Source organism: Cryptomeria japonica, chromosome 11 (assembly GCF_030272615.1).
Source record: "Cryptomeria japonica chromosome 11, Sugi_1.0, whole genome shotgun sequence".
In the NCBI taxonomy this organism is placed as follows: Eukaryota; Viridiplantae; Streptophyta; class Pinopsida; order Cupressales; family Cupressaceae; genus Cryptomeria; species Cryptomeria japonica.
Window position 1 is genome coordinate 276,641,116 of NC_081415.1, and position 18,155 is coordinate 276,659,270.

Here is an 18,155-nt window from a genome sequence, read left to right on the forward strand (position 1 = left end):
ACGGTGTTTTTTGTCCTTGTACTAGTGTCTCAGATATTTCCTTCTGTAATGATGCTAGATAGTCCAATCTTGGACTCAATCTTAGTCTCAAATTCTTTGCCTTATTTAGCATTCTCTCCTTTTCTCTTTCTAACTTAAGTAACTCTTCCTCAAAACTTGTTTTCCTTTGTTCAAAAACTGATAATGTATCAGGTGAGTTAACAAAATTGTCTGCAATTTTATTTATTTCTTCCTGTATCTTGCTCATTTTCTTATCTATGTCCACTGTCAAAAAGTTTGTCTTGCAAGTATCTTTGTATAGAGTTTTAAATTCCTTCAATAAGTTACATAGTTTCGGTAGAAGTGTGTCAAATTCCCTAGTACATTTCTTTATCTGATCTTCAAAGAATTTTTGCTTTTCAATTTCTAACTTATCCTTCAATGCCTCTTCCTTTATTTGCCCAACAGTCACTGTGTTCTCAGTGATGTATTTACATAGTGTCAAGTTGTCTTAAAGAATCCATATTGTCTATGTTACAGTTAGGAGCTATTATCTTCAAAATTGGGATTGTGTCATCTATAGCTTTATAAGCCTGTGAACTACAATTTGTTATCCTTTTGATGGAGTCCAAAAGTACTTCAGTTACATTTGTTGATTTGTAACCTATTGTGGAGGAGCCAACATTATGAATTCCACCGGTGGAGGAAGTAACCAAGCTTGTCTGTGTTTCCATTTCCTTAAGCAATGGTTTTTGATCTTCTCCTGTTGCTGGTGGCACTATTTCCATGTGAATCTGTTCATGTTTCGGAGCTTGTTGCTCTGCTTGTCTCTCTGTTTGTTTCTCTATTTTAGTCTTAGTCTGAGTCTCTACCTGTTGCTCTATGTTATCAACTTCAACTTTTCTTTCAGTATCGTCAATGTTGTTAGATGTCGGTGGCTCACTAGCCATATCTGTTTTACTAGTTGTGTCCTTGTCTATCACAATGTTGACCTTTTGTGTATCAACATCAATTGTGTATAGTACCTTAGGATTAGGATTTGTATCCTTTATGTTCATACTCTCATCTGTCAGTTGATCTTCAATAGTTGTTACCGGTGATGTAGTTGGAGGTGGTGGTAGTAAGTTGTCTTTTACTTTGATGCTCGGAGGTCCACCAACCTTTCCTTTTCCTTTGTCTTTGTCCTTCTAATATACCTTTATTAGTTTTGGGTTCCTGTACTCTTCCTATTTTTCTTTCTCCACAAGGAATATGTCCCATGCATTTTTAGTTTCCTTTGTTACTTAATTCACTCTTCCAACCATTAATGCAATATGCCAGTGTGCAGTAGAGAATACTGACCAGTTGACTTGTGCAACTAAGTCATCTATCTCCTTAGGTGACTTTACTAGGTAAACATCAAGTAACTTTTCAATTTTGATTTTCTTATCAAGCTCTACAACAGCTTGTCTTCTTGCTTCCAGTCTTTTGAACAATTCATTTGGTAGTTCATCTACAACTTCCATTAGAAACTTCTTATAGATATCCAGGTGTAAAATGACATTGTTTTCAACTTGTTCTCTTTCATCTGTTGACAGTGTATCATAGACCTTTCCTATGTTCTTGAGTTTCCCTTCCTCTGTGATTTCATTTAGCAATTTGTCAAGAGGGGCCATGTTTTGCTTAGTCTTCTTCTTTGGTGTCAACTTTTTCTTTGGTGTTGTCTTTCTAACCGGAGACCTCACTACCTGTTGTTTTTGTCTAGTCCTTCTAGGTGAGGGTGTGGATGCTAGTGAAGGATCCCTTTTCCTTACAACTCTTTTGAAAGTTGTAGGCATGTCATTCTCCAAAGAAGTAGCTACCGGTGAAAGGTGAGTTTCAGGCTATAGAGTTCCTAACTCATCCTCAGTGATACCGGTTTGTTCTAGTATATCTTCTTTAATAGCCTTAGCCTATCTAGAACCTCTTCTCACAACTGCTTCAACCTTTTTCACTCTCTTCTTAGATTGAATTTGACTTTCTATGGTCTCAGCACTACCAAATACTTCTTCCTTAGGTTCATTTGGTGCTTCTAGAAGTGCTTTAGCATAAGTTTCAATAATATGATCATCGGTCTCATAACCATCTCTGTTACCCAAATTGTTCTTGGGATGACTGCTTCCATCCAGATCTCATCCTTGTATTTGTTGACAATCTTCTGTGATAGTCTGATTCTTGTCTTCATCCTAACCTTTAGTGCTTGAAAATAGTCATGAATGTTCTTTTCTTTGTTTTCACCCATATTGTTGAATAGGTTTGTTAACTGTTTTCCTACCAGTATATCAAATCCAAGGTTCTTATTGCCTATACCGGGAACCTATTTGGTTATGTGTAGCATTAAGCATACAAGTAAATTACCAAATCTGAATGTTCCTTTCTTATCCTTCTTGATTTTGCCTAAGTTATCAATCAACTCATCTTTTAACCATTCACATACATCAATTTTGGCATTGTCTTTAACCATGTCATAAGCACTCTTAATGCATAAATTGGAAACTAAGTTAAGTCTATTTGCATGAGTTGCTTTGTACCCTAAAATCATGCTAACAAATCTCACATTTATATCGGTCACATCATTAACCCTTAGAGACCTTCTGTCTAATGTTGCACCAGTTAAGTTTATTACAAGGTCATTGGAGACCTTCTTAGTCTTGTCTAGTCTGCTACCAGTGGAAGGTAACCCTGTTACAGCTTTCATAGCTTCTTTTGTAATTTTGTGAACTAAATCAAGCCAAAAGAATGAACCATGTACCCTGCTTAAAACTATCCTAATCACTTCCTTGGGAAATTCAAGAATGCAAAGGATTTTAGTGAATCATAGGGTTTCAACAACTTTATGTTTAGGTTTTACATTTTTAGAGTCATCACATATAATAGTCTTATACATGTTTTTAATTTCTTCATCTCCTAATTCCTCTATGTTGCAATGAATGTATATTCTGGGATCTTCTGCAAGAACAACTCCTTTTGGAATTTGGGAAAAAGCACCTACATTGTCATCTTTCTTAGCTACCTCGGGAACTAACTGAAATATAGGCCTAGGGTGTTTTATAACCTCGACTATTGTAGGGTTTTCTATAAATTCAGGTGTAGAGGAGGATGCCATGATGATAAATACCTTTTTTTGCCTTTGGATGGATTGATTTCTGAAGTGCTTTGCCTCTTTGCTCGAAATGCCTTAGCTCTGGAGATTTCGTGCTCTTCGAATGTTTGAATGCTCGGTGAAGTGAAATGGGGCCAAAACCACAAATTTATAATGTCGAACTGCCAACTACCATATTTAATGTATGTTGGTTAAGTAGTCACTTAACATTGTCTGCCAGTATAGAAGTAATTTCCAACTTCTCACCATTAACCGAGGGAATTATAGCATATGTCTCATTGATTGCCAAACTCTCAAGAAAATTTTCTTCAATTTGATGAAGAGCTTCTTGTCGGTGGATTATTACTCTGTCCTACCGGTGAAGCACTAATTTGTCCTTCCTGTGGAGTGTTGATTGGTTCTATCGGTGGAGGAGTATTCCCAACAATATTTAGGTCTGACTTTCTAATCCATTGTTTTGAGATTTCTTGCTTAACCACTTCAACTTTTTCTTTTCCTTTCAAACTAGAACTTTTGTTGTCTGTCGGTGATCCTTTACTTCTATAGAATTTTTCAATATGCCCAATCTTGTTACATGTATAACAAGTCACATTATTCTTCTGAATAGATTTCCCATAACCTATGCCAGTTTGTGTTCTGCATTGATTAGATAGGTGTCCAAATCTTCCACAAACATAACATCTCACATTCATTCTGCAATTTTCAGAGTTGTGACCAATTTTGTTGCTTTTTGAACATTGACCAGTGGGTACATTGGTGTTCTGATAATTTCTAGATCTACATTCATTTGCTCTATGACCATACTTATTATAGTTAAAGCATTTTCCATTGAGTTTATAAGCATTAGGTTGCCTTACTAGTTTGCTGTGATCCTATGTATTTGCAGTACCGGAGCTTTCACCAACTTCAAAGCCAATTCCAGAAGTGTCACCTTTAGGCTTTTTGTTCTTCAACAAGTTACCAAGTTCCTCTGAGCTTTTCTTGAATTTCTCTTTATGTTGATTTGCAGTATCTAGTTCTCTTTCTAAGACTTCTTTCTGCCTCATCAGTTCATTTGAGTCATTCTAAGTGTGCATCAGATCTATCTTCAACAAATCATTTTCATAACTGAGTCTTGTGTTTTCATTTGTAGCATCACTTAGTCTTCTGGTCAAATCTTCTTCATTTTTCTTTCTATCTTCAATTTCTTTACAAAATCTCATAGTCATATCCTGCATCTCATTCTTTGTTGTCATGTTCTCTTATTTCAACTTATTTATCATATCATTAAGAGTTTCTTTCTCATCATTCTCATTTTTCATCTTTTCACATAATTCTCTTCTCTTGTTTCTTGAAATAGTAAGATTCTCTTGAAGTGCTTGAATAATATCCTGAGCAGCCTTTAGATCATCTTCTAGTTTGATATTTTTTAATTTTTCTGCATCATAGTCTGAGAGAGCTCCTTCAAGTTGCTTCATCAAATTTTCCATCTCTATCGGTGTCAAGATCTTCCTCAAGCTGTTAGGCTTCTGAAAATAGAGGACCAAGCTCTGATACCAATTGTTAGGATTCCCATAGATACTAAGAGGGGGGGATGAATCAGTATCTAGCCGGTGAATTGAATTTCTTAACTTAAAACATGCAGAACATATTATAATAGTGTACCAGTAAGCAGAAAGTAATGCAATAAATAGAGATAAAAACAACAACATGAAAAACACACCATAACACAAGGATTTAATGAGGAAACTCGGTGTGGGAAAAACCTCGGTGGGATTTGTGACCCACAATATTCAGTTACTGGCCAATAAGAGAATATTACTACTACAAGAGGGGCCTGCGCATGTAGGAAGGCCAACTGCCTAGAGCTCACTACTCAAATACAAAATGGGAAGTCTCATTGACTTACAAAAATGGATTATACAAATCCAGTATCTTGTACTAATTCAAAATAGCATCTTTAATGCCAGATCCAGTACCGGTTTTTGCTCTGCCTCTTACATAAACCCTTAACCTATAATTCACTTAATAGGTCTACCTTATTTTGCCTAAATACAATCTTCTTTTTTCATTACAAAATGTTCCACAATGATCTCTCTTATATAAGAGTCATTTTACAACTTGCCAAGTCAGTTTACAAAGATTTTACAATAATAAACAAAATATACTATAACAAAAAAATCCTATCGGCCTTTGTGTCAGTAAGCTTCCTTTCTTTGCCGGTGCCAGTGGTCGGAGTGTCGGTGTAGAGTCTGATCTTGCTAGTGCCAGTGTAATGCCTTACCGGTGCCATAGGATTGTAAGGTTGTCGTCAATGACAAAACCTTTCAATCACCTACAATGTCTCAATGGAGTGTGCATATGCCAACAATATTTTGGTTTGGTAGAGTACCAAAAGACACTTCATAGACACTTCACTGGCACTGGCACCGACAGGTTGAATAGATTTCTTTGGTTACCGGAAATGCAGGCCGACATGGTTTATATTCAGGTTATCGGTATTGGAGGCCGACATCATTTGGGAGATCCGACAACAGTAATTGTTTTTGATATTCATTTATTTATGTTATTTAGCTAGCATGTATATTCATATTGAAATTATCTTTGTAAGCCGACATAAGGTATAATGGATTGTAAAGGGGTATATAGGTCAGTTGATTAGATCATTTTGTAAGATGTATGTATGAGGAAATAATAAAGGAGATGTGAAATATATGAGAGAGATCATTTATGTGAGGATATTTATGTAAAGGTTATTCTGGTAAGGGTTTAGGGTTTCAGACTAGAATAGAAAAAGCTTAATCAGAACTGTATTCAGGCATAGAAGATGTTATCTTTGTAGTTCAATCATTTTTCCAGATTGTAGTCTAGATTTGTATGTAGTCAGTGAGGCTCCTTTTGTGATTGAGCAATGTGCTCTAGGCTGTAAGCCTTCCTTGCAAGTGCATGCCCCTGTATTTTGTAATATCTCTTCATATGGCCAGTAAATTGATATTGTGGGTCACAAATCCCACCGTGGTTTTTACTCTTTGAGGTTTTCCATGTATAAATCTTTGTGTTATGGTATTCATTTGTGTGATTGGCTTATTGGTTTCTTCACTTCTTTCAATTCTACATGTACCGATATACTGGTTGTTGTATGCATGTTTTAATAAGGTTAAAATTGATCATTCTAGTAGAACACTAATTCACCCCCCCTCTAAGTGTTCTTGGATTCCAACACCATATCCCTTCAACCACCCTTGTCACATGTGCAAATTCCTAATTTTGCAAATATTTGGAAAATAATCAATTTTGTTTGGATGTTTCTCTCTCAAACAGACACATGCCTTTGGCTACACTTGTCATCTTGAGCCATGACACTTGGCCTTGAGAAGGGACATGTGTCATCTTCTACATTGTCACGTGTCCTCAAGTGGGACAAGTGGCACATTTTTAATCCTTTGTACCCCATCCTTGCCTATTTAGTTAGGCTATTTTCCTTTGAAATTTACCATGTTCATTTGTAGAGAAAAGTTATAATGTCAGTTTGATCATCCTAATTTGCATCTTACATCCATCATTTAGTTTAACTTGCATTCTCATATACACCATCATGGAACATTTTCAAGGACCTTTGAAGACATAGAATCAAGAACAAATTCAAATGGAAGGACAATCGAATCAAGGAGACTTTAGTTTGTGATTTTATTGCTTTTGTCATTTGCTTATTTAGTTTACTTTTTAGTGTCTTAATCATGAGTGTAGGCTTGATAATTGTGAAGTTTTAGGTTGTCATTTGCATTTCAATCATTTTAATTTGCACACAATTTTCTACTCACATTTTTGGCACACCCAATGGGACCCACTTCATGTTGGCATTTTCACATTAATTTGTCACTGATGTCAACCAGTTTGGTAAGGTCACCAATAAGAAAGAAGTGACCTATATGATGGATATTCACATGAGAGTGAGAAAATAGAATGAAGGCTTACTGGTAAGGCGTAAACCGGTCTGAAGGTTGGCTACCTGTTTATGATGAAGAGGCAGAATGTTAAAGTTATCACAAACCATCGGAGGAGAAGATGTGTTACTGGTATAGTGTGCACTATTGGTTAGCAGAAGAAGAAGGCCTCACCAGTAAAGGTGTGTACCAGTATGAGTTTGTTGAATATTCAAATATGAACCAATTATGTGTCGGTGAGCTGAGTGTTTGACCTTGGTGATATGATGTGGAGCCGAGGTAAAAGTTTGTTGTGGTCAGTGAAGCCTCCATCAACATGGTTGGTGAAACTGTTAGTAGATATAAATGAAATAGCCACAAATCATGGGATTGTAACTGACCGATGTGGCTCAAGGAAGAAAGAATGACAAAGGAATATTAGGGAGTAGTTGGCATCTGGATCAATGCAAAGGAAATCTGATCACAAGAAGATCTCAAAAGGGAAAAAACTAAGTGCTCTATGAGTCAAAAGTTTTCAATGTAGGAAATCTTGTACATGATTGCTATCCTTAGAAAGTATGCATTGGGTAATGGGAAACATGTATAGATGCATCCCTTGAATATAGGCAATTGATCCATGATAGACTAGATCAGATCTCATGAAGATTGTGTTGGGAAAAAGAAACCCTAACCACTCTGAATTTGAATTCTTTTTGACAGGAAACCACAGGATAAAGAGGAGAGCTCGAGACGGAGAAAGATGATGTTGCAAAGAAGAAAAAGAGAGGAGAGAGATTAAGTGCTGAGGAGTTTTCAACCTTAGAATTTATTCTAAGAGAGTTGTAGAGTTAGTGAGCCAGCATATCAGTGAGAGGGTTTAACCAACAATGATTGAGTACTAGTATAACTGTAATTTCACAATGAAGCTAAACCAACAAGGTGCAGTAGAGTAAGGCAGCATCCAAGAGGAACACAGTGTGTAGTGATACTATGAGAGAAAAGGGTGAAAATAGTGGTCAATAATTAGAGAGAGGAATCTCACAATCATAAGTGTGAAGATTCAGTGGAAGAGAAGACTGTCAACCGGAAGTGAGTTATTTGATCAAGGAGTTGCATAATTTATTTGCAACAAGAAGCCTTAATTGTATTTAAATAGTATTTCAATATACATCACTAATTGAATCTTGGTGCAGGGGTTGGTGCTCCTTGGGTTGGTGCCCTAAATCTTTGTAATTTAGTGTTTTACCTATGAGGTTAGATTGGAGCAGTAGTCTCCAATAGTTTTCTCACCGAGGTTTTTCCCACATTGGGTTTTCCTCATAAATATAGTGTTGAGAGTTATATTTGTGTGATTGATCTCTTTGGCTTTCTTTCTTGCTTTACCGGTTTGATTGTTTAGTGCTTAAGTGGGTAACTGATATTTTGAAGTTGATTTGAAAGTCAAAAAGTTCGGCAACCACCGATTCACCCCCTCTTAGTGGTACTCTATGTTCAACAATTGGTATCAGAGCATAGGTTCCTGGTTATCTTTAAACCTTGGGTAGATTCAGGACTTTGAACACAATTGCAAGAAATGAGTCTGCTTCCTCAAAAATCCCCATGTTTGATGGTTCTAATTATGCCTTCTGAAGCAGAAGAATGGAGACCTATATTTCCTCTCTGGGTTTTGATGTGTGGATGTTTTTCAAAAATGGGTATGTTTTTCCTAGTGTTCCTCCCACTGATCCGAATGCCAAAAAGGAATATGAGAACAATGCAAAGGCCAAACATGCTATCTTGAGCGGTCAGTCTGATAATGAGTTTGTCAAAGTCATGCACTGTGTTTCAACAAAGGAGAGTTGGGATAAATTGCAAAGGTTGTTTGAAGGAGATGCAAAAGTCAAAGAGGCCAAGTTGCAAGCACTAAGGGGACAACTAGAAAGAATCAAGATGAAAGATGATGAAAAGGTTGCAAACTATCTTCACATATTTGATGAAACTGTGAACACCATCAGAGGACTTGGTGAAGAGATTGCAGATGAGACTCTTGTCAAGAAGGTACTTAGATCTCTCACACCCAAGTGTGATACTAAGGTGTCTGCCATAGAAGAAGCCAAGGATATGAAGACTTTTACAATGGATGAGATATTTGATTCACTGACAGCCTATGAGATGATAACAATCGGTGATAGTTCCTCAAGGAAAGAAGCAACATTCAACATCACCAAAAAGGGGAAAGAAGCAGTTAGTCTTAAAGAGTCCAGTGAAGATTCTAATGCAAAAGTAGAAAACTTTGTCAGGAAGCTCAAAAGAGGATCCACCCTGTATAAAGGGAAGCTACCACTTAAATGTTCCAACTGTGGGAAGGTCGGACACTTTTCTGCAAGTTGTCCTCACAAGGAAACTGGTGGAGATGAGTCAAGAGAGTTCAGAAAATATGTAGGCAAAGATAGAGAAAGAAACGACTACTGGAAAGGAAGGAGAGGCTACCAAAATCAGAATAGTCTATATACCATTGAGGATGATACAACAGATGAAGAAAATGCATTAGAAGATGATTACCATGAGAATGACAGAAAAGTCAATCTCTTCATGGCACTTGGTGAACCATTTGATGAAGATGAGGAAGAGGGGGATATTGAGGCTGAAGTGGACTTGGAAGGTCAACTTATCAGTGCTCTTGAGGAATTGAGAAAAACAAGAAGAGAACTCAAAAAGGTCAATATTTCTATAGTAGATGAACAAGATCTCTTGAGGCAATCCCTGGACGAGTCCAGTCAAGTTATATCTAACTTGAAATTATAGCTAGAAGAAACTAAGAGGATATGTGAAGCCACATCCTCTGATCTGACAAAGAAGGAAAAGGAGCATCAAGAGTTGGAAGCAGAGATTGTGAAGCTCAGAAAGGAGCTTGAAGAAAGTAAGGAAGAAATAAAAATAAGGAGCAAATACAAAGGCAACACCGAGGCCTTAGACAAGATGTTGAGCAAATAGAAGCAATCCAAAGACACTGGTGGTTTACGATTTGAAGTAGGTCAGAGTTCAACCCATAAAGATAAATCCAGAAAAGAAATAAATTTTACCTCTTCTTTTGAAGGTGAAGAAAAGAAGACATTCATTGTAGGCAAGGATACTGGAAAAAAGATATATGCAGATGTTGTTGGAAATCACCACTCAAATTGATACACAACAATGAGCCAGAGACCACACTTCTTGTATCAACATGCAGCTCCAAGAAGAAATGCAAGGGTTGATCATGAAGGTTTCACTAGATTCAACAACATGAAGGGGAGACCCTCGATGGGGCAGACCCCTTCAGGACCAAGGCTACCTAGCCGGTATGCTTCAAAATTTCATAGTTATTGTTACCGGTGTAACAAATTTGGGCATAGAATGGCTGATTGTAGATTAATCAATAAGCCCCATATGAGTTATGAAAGTAGAAATCCATTTAATGCACTCTATGATATGAATCTTGTCTACTATTAATGCAATGGATATGGTCATAAGAGTTTTATATGTAGGAAGAATAAATTGGTATCCCAAAATAATATTAAGGATGTTCCCTTATATGAAGATGTAAAATGCTATAACTGTCAAGAGTTTGGACACATAACAAAGTTGTGTAAAAACTAGAAGATCAAGCAAAAGAAGATAAATCCTGATCAAGAACCAATAACTAAATTTGAGCACAATACATCAGCCGACAAGAAGAAGGAAACCAAACCAGTATGGATTGAGAAAGAAAAGGAAAAGGAAGAATCAAGTCTCATAGTATAGACTGCCTTACATGCTGAAAGGAAAAATCTATGGGTTGTAGATAGTGGTTGCTCAAACCACATGACTGGTGACAAAAGGAAATTCATCAAACTTGAAGACTGGAACGGTGGTTCAGTAAGGCTTGGAGACAACTCTTCCATCAAAATAAAGGGAAAAGTCACTCGAAGTATTGATGGAAAATTGAAGGCACGTGATGTATATTATGTTGAAGGCCTTAAGCACAATCTGCTGAGTGTGAGTCATATGTGTGACAAAGGTTACAAATTCACCTTTGACTCAACTGGTTGTCAGATAAAGAAAGATAGTACCGGTCAAGTTGTGGCAGAAGGAAAGAGAACAAATGAAAATGTTTATAATCTGAAGGAATGTTATGATTCCCAATGTATATTAGGACAAGTAGATGAAAGTTGGTTGTGGCACCGAAGATTAGGCCACATAAACTTTGACAACCTAGTGGTAGTAAGCAGAAAGGGGTGTGTGAGGAATATACCACCCATCATCAAACCAGTAAGCACATTTTGTGATGAATGTGTTAAAGGTAAGCAAACTAAGGTGAGCTTTAGGACAAAAGAGCACAACACCTCAAGACCACTTCAAATTGTGCATATAAATCTGTGTGGTCCAACTAGAACAAAAGCACTTGCAGGTGAAAGATACTTTATGCTCTTCATTGATGACTACTCATGAATGACATGGGTCACCAACCTGCAAGATAAATCACAAGCATTTGAAAGATTCAAGATCTTTCAGAAGATGGCGGAGAAAGAAAGTGGGTGCAAGTTAAAATGCCTAAGATCAAACCGGGGTGGAGAGTTTACATCAAATGAATTTGAAGATTTTGTGAAAACATGGATTTAGAAGGCAATATTCTGCTCCTAGGACACCATGGAAAAATGGTGTGGTAGAAAGGAAGAACAAGACTGTCAAGGAAATAGCCAGAACCATGTTAAATGAGGCCAGTCTACCAGACACATATTGGAAAGAAGTTGTTCATACTGCTGCATATACTTTGAACTGGGTTCAACTAAGAACAAACAGCAGGATGGCACCTTATGAGTTATGGTATGACCGGAAGCCATCAGTCAAATACTTCAAAGTATTTGGAAGAAAGTGCTTTATCAAGAAAGATATGGATGGTCTAGGAAGTTTTGACTCCAAGAGTGATGAAGGAATCTTCCTTGGTTACTCATCAAACAATGAGGCCTACAAATGCTACAACAAAAGACTAAGAAGAGTCATTGAGAGTGTACATGTAAAAGTTGATGAAGATATGCACAAACGATGTCAACCATAGATTAACTAGTATTATGATTTTGGTAATGAAGATGATGAAGCTTAGACAAAGAATGAACCAGAAGAAGCATCCAAGAAGGGTCCCAACTAGTATGTGTAGTTGAATCACCTGGAAGAGAAAATTATGGGAAGTCAGGGTGATGGTGTGTAGACTAGAAGAAGACTTTCCTGGAATGATGAACAATTCAATCTTTGCCTCATGACTGAAGTTGAACCCAAAACATTCAATGAGGCCAACAAAAGATCATAATGGATGGATACCATGAAAAAAGAACTACAACAGATTGAGAAGAACAAGACTTGGGAATTAGTCCCTAGACCAAAAGATAAGAACATCATTGGCACAAAATGGATCTACCCAAACAAGATGAATGAAGAAGGTAAGATTGTTAGGCATAAAGCTAGACTAGTGTGCAAAGGATACTCTCAGGTAGAGGGGATTGACTTTGAATAAACATTTGCACTGGTAGCTAGATTAGAAGCAATTAGAATGTTTCTAGCTTGCTCTGCCTACAAGGGTTATAAAGTATACCAAATGGATGTAAAATCTTCCTTCCTAAATGGAAATTTAGAAGAAGTGTACATGGAGAAACTAGAAGGGTTTCTGCTGCATGATGATGAGAAATTTGTGTGCCGGTTGAAGAAGGCCTTGTATGGTCTAAAGCAAGCTCCTAGAGCATGGTATTCAAGATTAGATCAGTATCTAAAGGAGAAAGGATTCAAAAAGGGAAGTACTGATAGCAATTTGTATATAAAGAAAGATGGGAACCATATGATCATTGTGGTTGTGTATGTAGATGACATTATCTTTAGAGACAATAAGGACACCCTCTTCAAAGAATTTGCTAATCAGATGTAGCCAAAATTTGAGATGTCAATGCTTGGTGAATTGACTTACTTCCTTGGTTTGTAGATATTACAACAAGATAAAGGAATCTTTATTTCACAAATCAAGTATGCAAAGAAGATGTTGAAGAAATTCCAACTAGAAGATTGTAAACCGGTAAGTACCCCCATGGTGACTGACAGTAAATTGAGAAAGAATGATGAATCACTGGTGGTGGATCCAACTCTGTACAGATCTATGACTGGCAGTCTACTATACCTAACTACTTTAAGACTAGATATAGTTTAGGCAGTATGCATGGTGGCCAGATTCCAAGCTGCACCTAAGTAGTCACATATGAATGTTGTAAGAAGAATCTTTAGGTACCTATAAGTGACACTCAACTATGGATTGTGGTATCCTAAACAAGGAGATATCATCTTGGAAGCATACACTAATGCTGATTGGGTAGGTTTCATTGATGATTGGAAGATCACAAGTAGTGGTGCATTCTTCCTAGGTGACCGGTTGGTCTCATGGCATAGCAAGAAGTGGGACTCAATCTCTCTATCTACTGTTGAAGCTGAATACATTATTGCTACTACCTACTACTCTTAGGTGCTTTGGATGAAGCACACTCTCAAATACATCCAGGTGGACATCACTGATGCTATTCTCATCCGGTGTGATCATTCGAGTGCAATCAACATATCAAAGAATCCAGTGATGCATTCTAGAACAAAGCACATTTCTATCAAGTATCATTTTCTCAGAGAGAAGGTTGAAGGATAGGAGGTAAGGATGGATTATGTTCCTACTAGAGAACAAGTAGCAGACATATTCACAAACCATTACCAGTAATCACTTTTGAGTACCTCCGACACAAGTTGGGAGTTGTGTCATCTGTCTAGGAAGGCTTTATGTGGTTCAGGGGGAGTTGATAGTGGTCAAAGGGGGAGTGTATAGTACCTTTTGTCATTGTGCCAAAGGGGGAGAAATATACCAGTATGAAGTGTCTTGTGAGAATTTGACATCAATGCCAAAGGGTGAGATTGTTGGCATTTTGGCATTAAGTTGTCATTAATGTCAACTGGTTTGGCAAGGTCACTAGCAAGAAAGAAGAAGTGACCTATATGATGGATATTCACATGAGAGTAAGCAAACAGAATGAAGGCCTACCAGTAAGGCATAGACCAGTCTGAAGGTTAGCTTCCTGTTTATGATGAAGATGCAGAATGTTAAAGTTATCACAAACCACCAGAGGAGAAGATGTGTTACCGGTATAGTGTGCATTGACGGTTAGTAGAAGAAGAAGGCCTCACTAGTAAAGGCGTGTACCGGTATGAGTTTGTTGAATTTTCAAATATGAACCGATTGTGTGTCAGTGAATTGAATGTTTGACCATGGTGATGTCATGTGGAGTTGAGGTAAAAGTCTATTGTGATCAATGAAGCCTCCATCGACACGGTTAGTGAAACTATTAGTTGATATAAATGAAACAGCCACAAATCATGGGATTGTAACTGGCTGATGTGACTTGAGGAAGAAAGAATGACAGAGGAAGATCAGGGAGTAGTTGGCATCTAGATCAATCCAAAGGAAATCTGATCACAAGAAGATCTCAAAAGGGAAACAATTGAGTGTTCTATGAGTTGACAAATTTCAATGTAGGAAATCTTGTACGTGATTGCTATCCTTAGCAAGTATGCATTGGGTAATGGGAAATGTGTATAGATGCATCCCTTGAGTACAGGTGATTGATCCATGACAGACTGGATCGGATCTCATGCAGATTGTGTCAGGAAAAGGAAACCCTAACCCCTCCAAATTTGAATTGCTTTTTGGCAGGAAACCACGAGATATAGAGGAGAGCTTGAGACAAAGAAAGATGATGTTGCAAAGAAGAAAAAGAGAGGAGAGAGATTAAGTGCTGAGGATTTTTCAACCTTAGAATTTATTCTAAGAGAGTTATAGAGTTAGTGAGCCAGCATACCAATGAGAGGGTTTAATCGGCAGTGATTAAGTAGGGGTATAAGTGTAATTTCACAGTTAAGCTAAACCGGTAAGGTGTAGTAGAGAAAGGCAGGATCCAAGAGGAACACAGTGTGTAGTGAGACTGTGAGAGAAAAGCATGAAAATAATGGTCAAGAATCAGAGAGAGGAATCTCACAATCGGTAGTGTAAAGATTTAGCGGAAGAGAAGACTGTCAACCGATAGTGAGTTATTTGATCAAAGAGTTGCATAATTTATTTGCAACAAGAAGCCTTAATTGTATTTAAATGGTATTTCAATATACATCGCTAAGTTGAAGCTTGGTGTAGGGGTTGGTGCCCTAAAAGTGAAGGGGTTGGTGCTCCTTGGGTTAGTGCCCTAAATCTTTGTAATTCAGTGTTTTACGTGTGAGGCTAGATTGAAGCAGTAGTCTCCAATAGTTTTTCTCACTGATGTTTTTCCCACATTGGGTTTTCCTCATAAATCTGGTGTTGAGAGTTATATTTGTGTGATTGATCTCTTTGGCTTTCTTTCTTGCTTTACCAGTTTGATTGTTTAGTGCTTAAGTGGGTAACTGATATTCTGAAGTTGATTCGAAAGTCAAAAAGTTTAGGAACCACTGATTCACCCCCTCTCAGTGGTACTCTGTGTTCAACACTTCATAGGTCAAATCTTAGGTTTGCTATTGTTTAGGTGTCTGTTATTGCATTTTTCGAGCTCTTGTAGATAGAAAAATGAGATTTGAGGTCAATTTCCACTTCAACAAAAGTTTGTTCGGCTCCAACTACAATTTTAGGAACCACGAGAAAGTAATAATAAATGGTGGGAATGACACCAAGAATGTATTCATTCTTGAGACCCATACAAAAGGTATAAATTTGGATTTTTTAATTCTTGGGTTTTTAAAGTCCTTTTTTTTCTGATAAATGATAGGTTTGCATTTATAAATAGTTGATTTTCATATAAAAATAACGAGTTTGAATATAGTAATGGTAGGTTTTTATATAGAAATAACAGGTTTGCATTAACATAAGCATTTCTATGTTTTTGGTTTTCTATCTATTTTTATCATTCTATCAAAAATAACAGGTTTGCTTCTGAGAATGGTGGGTTTGCGTTACTCTGTGTTTTTCTTGCATTTTGATTATCTATTTTTTATTATTCTATTAAAGTTGTAGGATCGCACTGTGGAATGATGAGTTTGATAGCAAAATAAGAAAATAGTGGGAATATACTATGTAATGATGAGAATGCATTTTGCATTATTTCTCAATTATCAAAAACTTGTCATTATCCACCAATCTGTTAATCTATTTTCTTTCTACTATTTCTGATAGCATTTACTTTAGGTTTGATTTTAGAAGACCCCAAAATTTCAAACTTTAACTCATTTTTTGCAAGACTATCAAAGAGGGGTGTATGGAAAAACCATTTTAAAATAAACTTTGTATTGTTGGTAGCTTAGAAAACATTTTGATTTTATAAGTGAATTAATCTTGTGTTTCATGCAATATTTTATTTTATTTTAGATTAGATCCATTGAACATTAGTATACAAGTATTCTTTCCCCTCACACTTCTAGGTGACCTTGGGTGTAAGAGAACATGTACTAATTTTGTAGAGATCATGTCTTGGTGAGAAAAAATACTCACCCCAAGAGTGATGCAAAGAAGTACTTTCAATTCGGTCCACTATATAAATGTGCTAGGGTAAAAAATATGAGTCTTCTTGGTGAAAAATGTATCCTGATAATTCCCCCAATATCCACATTCATGTGAGATACATAAAAATCCTCTCATAAGGAATGGGAGGGGCTCTTAAGTGAGTCATCACCAAAATGGATAGCCACCAAGTCCCTGAATTATGACTAGAAACCTTTGTTGTAGTGGCCAAAAACACATGCTTTGTGATTCAAGGACTACAGATTGTACCCAAGATACTCTTCATGTAGCCTTTGTAATGAGATAAGAACGCCTAGATTTTTGAATATTTGAGGTAAGAGAGAAGGTGTGTTTGTGCCATGGAGGGGAGCCAACACCACCTAATCTCTATATATTTTTTGCATCTGAGGTATTATATTGTAAGAGCTTCATAAGGTAGTATCCACTTTCCAGTCTTAGGTTGTCAATTGCTTGATGTGTTTTTCATGTGCAAACTAGTCAAATGTCATCACTTGGGTGAACCTAGGCCCTCATCATTCAATTTGATTTGAACAATTATTTTTATGCTTGCTATATTTATGCCACATAGTCATCTTTTACCAAAATACATCCAAACTACCAAGTCCAATAGGTTCACAATTTGCAAAAACTCACATCATCATTTTACCCTATCTAACAAACCATGGGTTTGTTGTCAAGGGCCATGAGTTTGTACTAGTAATAGCGAGAACACTACTATTTCCCATGTCATTATTCCAAGTCCTATAACTGAGGGTTTATTGTCTCAAACCATGGGATTAATATTTAGAATAATGGGCTGATGAAGGACACTCCCTTATAAATCCAAACACACAATAGAAACAAAGAAAATAGACAGGAAAATGCAAGAACAAATTCTTGATTTCTATTATCTCAATGAAATCATGCAACATCCACATGGGCATTCTCATTACAATAGTATGCAAGCTAGATTCATGATTTGTACTACAAGAACTGTCCCCTTGTAACCCCCATCAACCGTCTTTATATTGTGAAGTTACCTAGAATGTTCTAGAAAGTGTTACTCCCCCTTTTGAGGCAAGATTTTTTTGGGTAATGCAAGATTTCTCTAACACCCTAAATGCTACTGCATCAAACACCCGGGGTAATTTGAGAAGTGACCTTGTTACATCTCAGGTGTTTAAAGGAAAACCAAGGTGATCAACCTCTAGTTTAGACAACCATGTTAAATCTTCAATAGGCCTTCCTTTCCACTTGACCAAATACTCCTCATACTTCTTGCTTATTATGCTTCTACTCACATGACTATCCAAGAGGTATTCTATATCCTCCTTCTTTGAAGTAGTTGTTGGAACATTCCACTATTTTTTTGCTATTTCATCTTTAATACAACCTTCATGATACTCTATCAAATCTTAAATATTAAAGACATGTTAAATGTTACTTGGCAACTCTACCTCATAATCATTTCTTGATCATGCTTCTTTAGGATTTTATATGGCCCAAATTTCTTCATCTTCAACTTATTATATGTTCCCATTGGAAACCCCTCTTTTCTTAGATGAACCATGACTTCTTCTCCAATATGAAATTCCTTATATCTCTTTTTTTGATCTGCCTT